This window comes from Meles meles, chromosome 7 (assembly GCF_922984935.1).
Source record: "Meles meles chromosome 7, mMelMel3.1 paternal haplotype, whole genome shotgun sequence".
Lineage (NCBI taxonomy): Eukaryota > Metazoa > Chordata > Mammalia > Carnivora > Mustelidae > Meles > Meles meles.
This window is the reverse complement of record NC_060072.1, coordinates 83,473,441-83,480,049: the sequence shown is the minus strand read 5'-3', so window position 1 is coordinate 83,480,049 and position 6,609 is coordinate 83,473,441.

Below are 6,609 nucleotides of genomic sequence, written 5' to 3'. Positions count from 1 at the left end.
TCTCCTGAGGTATATAGTTATAGCAAATTTTTTCTCTTTATTAATTATACTTGATTCTCTTTTGAGGGCATTTGGATGCACTGGGAGGTTAGGGACGGGCTGGGTCAACTCTTGGAAAGGAACATTGGGGCAGATATCCAGATGCCCTTGGTAAGAGCCATGATAATTCAGGACACTGGTGATTCAGGGCACCAGCCTTCCCTCTGAGTCAGCAAAATTAACTGTAGTTCTGCAATGCTTTTCATCTGGGAAGCTATGGACTTTCCACATATGAGGTCAATTAATGCTGCGAGGCAAATATTATGAATGTTTCCATTATTCTTTGTGGTTGAAGTGTGCACAGAAGATGGTGTTACCACCCAGGTGGGCATTGTGTAGCTTAGAGCTCCAGGGAGATCCTGTAACCTTGCCTCTTAGTCTGGCTTCTGCATGGTGGGGAGATGTGGATTTGGAAAATGGTCCAGTTTATGATTAGAATCTTCATCTGGATGTTCCATAAGCCCCCAGATTCAACAAGTGAATCCTCTTTGTCCTCTGGATTCACTCTCTCGGTTGCTGACATTGCCATAAGCCCATCTGGTGATGTCCTCTGGATCTTCAGCATTTAGCACAGTCCCTGGCATATGGGAGATGCTACTCAATGTTATAGAACATGCAAACAACTTCTCCTCTCCTCTATGGCCCTCAGCAACCCCACCCCCATCAAGGAACCACGCAACAGTTTGCCCAACAAACTGCGTACTTATGTTTACTGCGTACTTATGTGCGAGGTACTGTACTAAACTCTGGGGGATCTAGCCATTAGCGAAAGCAGACCAAAATCCTTGTCCTTGTGGAATTTACGTTCTAGCAAGAGAAACCAGATAATAAACCAAATAAATGATGTATTTTAATGATGATAAGTTCTACCAGGAAAAATTAAGTAGTAAAGGAAGAAGGTTGTGTTGGGAGGCAGTATTTAATTTTAAATATGGAGGTCAGGAAAGGCTTCACCAAGAAAATAACGTTTGATTAAACATTTGACCTAGGGGAGGTCAGGAAGTTAGCTCCCCAGATATGAGGTTGGTGCAGGCAGCGGGCTATGAACATGCTTGGCAGTGGGAAGAGAAAATGCAAAAGACTCTGAGCTGGGAGCATATGCGTCAGGTTCAAGGAATAGAAAGGGGATCAGTGTGGCGGGAGTGGTGTCAGCAAGGGGAGGAGAAGGAGAGGAGGTCAGAGAAGTAAGTGGTTGGGCAGACTGTTGGGACACAAAGGCAATTTTTTTGTGAGTGGTGATGGAAAATCATTGGAAGATTTTGAACGGAGTGACCTGATCTATGTGTAAAACGGGATCACTGTGTAGTTTTGAGAATAAAGTGGAGGAGGGTGGATGTGTGGGAGAGGAGGGGATGGGTAGGAGATGAGATATCAGTTGGGAAGCTTTTGAAAGAAATGCTGGTTAAAAAAGAAAGAAAGAAAGAAAGAAAGAAAGGAAGGAAGAAAGAAAGAAAGAAAAAGAAAGGAAGAAAGAAATATCGTTGCTCAAGTGGAATGGTAGCAGTCGAGATAGTGAGAAGTGGAGGTATTCTGGACTTATTTTGAAGGCACAGTCAACAAGCGAGGCTGACAGATTAAATGTGGGGGGGGGGGGTGTGAGAGAGTGGAGGAGGAGTGAAGGATAACCCCAAAGGTTTTGATCTGAGCACGTGGAAAGCTGGAGCTGCCATGAAGTCAATTGAGGAAGACTGCAGGAAGAGCGCTTTATGCTGGCAGATCAAGAATTCTGTTGTGAACAAGTTAAGTGAGCGATGCTTTAGGCATCCCAGTGAGGAATATGAATGGGCTGCTGGCTGGGCACATGTAGACTTCAGGCCAGAGAGCTGGACTGGAGATTTAAATCTGACAAAGCATAGAGTGTGTATGCAAAGCCATGAGACTAAATGAACCAATCTGAGGAATTACAAGAAAGTCCAGAGGCCCAAAGGGCTGAGCCTTGAGGCCCCAATGTTAAGTGCTGGGGCCATGGGGCAAAACCAGCGAGGAGACTTCGAGGAGAAGCCAGTGAAGTAAGAGAAAAAGCAAGACTGTGTGATCTCCTGGGAGCCAAGTGAAGAAAATATTTCAAGGAGGAGAGCGTGATTGTGTCAGATGATGCTATAAGGCCAAGTAAGATGAGGACTGACATCATTCCCAGGGCACAGCAACATGGAGCTCACTAGTTATCCTATAGGAGCCGGTGTGGTGGTGTGATAGAGTGAGTTCAAGAGCACATGGGAGGGAAAAGTTGCACTGGTGAGTGTAGACCCCTCCTCTTCCCTTCCTCTACTTGGAGTCTTGCTCAGGTCTTACCTGGCCGATTGCAGGAGGTTCCCTGGCTCAAGTCTTGATAAAATCTTTAACGTGGCATTCAGGCTCTTCACATTTCAGCTTCAACAAACTTCCACAGCCTCAGCCCCTGATAATTCCTATTCTTCACCCTGTTCCCAAATAAAATCCTTTCCTCCTAGTGCCAAGAGTTCCCTCAAGCTTCTAGGCTTTCCTACATGCTGTTTCTCTGGCAAAAAATCCCAACCACAGCTGCCTTCAGTACAGTGAACTCCTGGCCATCCTTCAAGATATAGTCAAGTGTCATTTCCTTGGGTGAGTCTGCCCTGTCTCACCTGGTTGGCAGAGCAAGTTCCTATCTTCCCCTACCTCACCCCCACCACTTTACGTGTGATTATACTTTTGCACATATCACATACCATCATGCTGCAACTTGTCCACAATGTGGTCACTAAAATTCTAACAGACTGAACAGGGAAGCTAGTATTTATTGAATGCTTACCATATGTGTTGTGGATAATGCTTTATCATCTTTGAATAGCCCTATGAGGTAATTACAATAATTATCCCTTATCTCATGCGTGAAACATTGAGTCAGAGAGAGATCAAGCAACCTGACCATGGCCATTGAAATTCAAGACTCAAACCTAGGTCTGGTTCATTTTAAAGACCATGCTAGAATTAACTTTTTAATGAAGATTTTTTAACTAACTATTTTTTGTTTACTTTTCAAGAATTTTAGTTGAAAAGGTATTAATGATACTGAAGGAATCGATGTTCCTAAATCCTAAATTCCTAAATTTTTGTTTTTTTGAAGTAAAGTTTGGGGCCTACTCACATTATCGTCCCTCTTCTTCCAGTTGTACCTTCATACAAAAATTTCTAGATATTTTTTTAATTTTATTTTTTTCTCACCATAGCACATACCCTCCCCAGTGTCCATCCCCCAGCCACCCCATCCCTCCCCCAACCCACCCCAGCAACCCTCAATTTGTTTCCTGAGATTGAGTCTCTTATGGTTTGTCTCCTTCTCTGGTTTCATCTTGTTTCATTTTTCCCTCCCTTCCCCTATGATCCTCTGTCTTGTTTCTCAGATTCCTCATATCAGTGAGATCATATGATAATTGTCTTTCTCTGATTGACTTATTTCGCTTAACATAATGCCCTCTAGTTCCATCCACATCATTGCAAATGGCAAGATTTTGGGGTTTTGATGGCTGCATATTATTCCATTGTATATATATGTATATATATATACCATATCTTTATCCATTCATCTGTTGCTGGACATCTAGGCTCTTTCAATAATTTGGCTTTCAATAGTTCCAATAGTTATGGATATTGTTGCTTTAAACATTGGGGTGCATGTGCCCCTTTGGATCACTTCATTTGTATCTTTGGGATAAATACCCAGTAGTGTGATTGCTGGGTCATAGGGTAGCTCTATTTTCAACTTTTCAAGGAACCTCCATACTGTTTTCCAGGGTGGCTGCACCAGCTTGCATTCCCACCAACAGTGTGGGAGGGCTCCCCTTTCTCCACATCCTTGCCAATGCCTGTCATTTTCTGACTGGTTAATTTTAGCCATTCTGACTGGCGTGAGGTGGTATCTCACTATGGTCTAGATGCTCATCCTTAATAAAATTCCATAAACATAGTAACTTAGATAACCCTGCTTCATTGATAAGTGTGCATTTAAGTCTTGCCAACATAATAACGACCACAAACCAACAACATAATTTTGAAATCTATACAGATAGGGACAAAATATGAAATTTTTAAAAATTTCCTTTTATAGAGTAAAACCACCCTCTAAATGAAATAGTAAAATGCTGCCCTTGAGACAGTTGCTAAAATTTCTGCAGCCTTAGTGTACTGTTGCTCAAAACTAAAGTATTTATGGGATTATGTCTGCATTCTAGACTGGCATTGCCTAGTAGAGCATTCTGGGGTGATGAAGATGTCCTATAAATCCACATTGTCCAATATGGCAGCCACAGACCATAGGTGACTATTGAGTGCTTGAAATCTGGCTAGTATCACTAAGGGACTGGTTTTTATTTTAATCAATTTAAATTTAAAAAACTACACATGGCTGGGGCGCCTGGGTGGCTCAGTGGGTTAAGCCACTGCCTTCGGCTCAGGTCATGATCTTAGGGTCCCGGGATCGAGTCCCGCATTGGGCTCTCTGCTCAGCAGCGAGCCTGCTTCCCTCTCTCTCTCTCTCTGCCTGCCTCCCTGTCTACTTGTGATCTCTCTCTGTCAAATAAATAAATAAATAATCTTTAAAAAAAACTACACATGGCTGATGGCTGCAATAATTGGCAGTACATCGCTAGAAACCCAGGCAACTCCAGGTACACTAGGTCAATACTATCAATGCTGAGAAAATTATGACAGGTATTTATTCTCTTCTTTTACCTATAAGAATAACCATGACTAAAAATGTCATGTTATCTTAGATATCTTAGAATGTAAGATGCCACCAATTTTAAGATGTATTATTTTGTGTATGACTAAGAAAAAGATGGCAAACATTTATGATTGTAAGGCATCGTTGATTGTTAGACGCTTTCCAATTTCAGAGACTAAAACGTTGGGGAAAACTAATCCTAGAATCAATGAAAAACAGTAACTTTGATATTTTGATCATTTCCAGGAATTCGCTGGATGATTTCCAAATGTCACTTTTTTTTTTCTCCTATTAACCTTTAGTATGATTAGTTAAGACTGGGTAGTATCATTTCCAGTTTAACTTAATTTTTTAGGTCAAGTATGTGGCAGTAAGAACTGAAATAACAACCAAAAATATTAACAGGTTGTTCCTCAGAGGATGGGAAAATGACACATGCATATTCATGTTATGGGCGGGGCTTGGTGTCTTGACATCTATTATTGTTTCCTTTCTTCCTCCCCAGCGCTGTTCCATTTACTTTTGCTGTTTCTTTTGTTCAGGCCATCCCAGTGCTTGTCTAAGTGCCAGAGTTCGTGGTTGGTTAATACTGAATGCAGCTAGTTCAGAACTAAGTGATTATGAATTCTTTGCCCTATGATGCGGTATTGTCCTCTGTACAGTTTCCTAAGCCTTCATCTTTTCACTGAAGGCGGTTCCAACATAATTCTTACACTCGTCTAACCTCGTTTTCTGACTGTTAAGCGTGGCCCTCTGGTTCCACCTTCAGTTTTTGAGACCTCTTAAAAAACAAGGCACAAATCCGGCTCCTGTAACTAGAACCATCTCCAACTTTGAAGTGATTTAAACACAAATGGCATGTCTTTTAATATTTAAAGCATTAAGTCCTAATCCATCCTCTTTAATGCTTTCACTGTATTTCTTAAGATGCAAAGAAAAGGCCCTATCCTTTACCCAGCTGCAACAAATTAATAAGTAATTTCAAAGAAATAAAATCATTTTGGTCTTGAGATTCACTCCACGTTCTCCTGTGTCTCAGACTTTAATAAAATTGGTAAAATGTGTGTGAGGTTAAACATCTGAGCTTTGGAATTCAAGATGACCCATGACCTGTTTGGTAGCTTTTTTTAAAATTCCTGGTCAACAAAATGATCCTTTCATCTAATAAAAGATGAAGTTTTAAAACATATTGTTAGGGAAAGAGTACTTAAATCTAAGAATAGTGTGCCTTGACAGAAAGGTGCCACCAATCAGGCAAAATTAGAAACACTCTGAATATGAGTCATAGCGCTTTTAAAAACTTAATTTGAAGAAGGGAAAACAAGACAAAACAAAACAACAGAGAGCGCTTGGAATTCTTTATTGCAAAGGCAAAGAGCCAGTGTTCAGGCACTCCTGCAGAAGGAGTGGGTGAAATGGAAACCAAGCCCAGAAGTCTCTGATACCTCTCCACACACCCCCACATTTATTTATAAAAAAGGAAAAAAAAAAAACAACAACGAGTCAAGTGCTGTTAATAGTATCAGTTGTTATCGTACCCTGCACCTGACTAGAGGTCTTGAAATCCTCAGTGGCGCTGGTTCCTGTAAACGATGTTAGCAATCCACAGGCAGCCTCTTTCCCTCCCTCAGAGAGTGCCTGTATACCTCACATCTGCTACGTAACCCCCTGTTTTATTCCATAATTAACAGAACCACGGTAAATATTCTTTCTGAAAACCTTAGGAAAGGAAGATTTTGAAGCCCTTGCCTCCCCCCAACTCCGCCCCTCCCACCTCCCAGAAAACCTTACGGTTTTCTTTCAGGAAAGCAGTGCAGCATTATGTCTTGCCTTTTCTCTCTAACATGGTAAGTGCTAATTACACCCCTTGGGTACACCTTGGCTGCTGT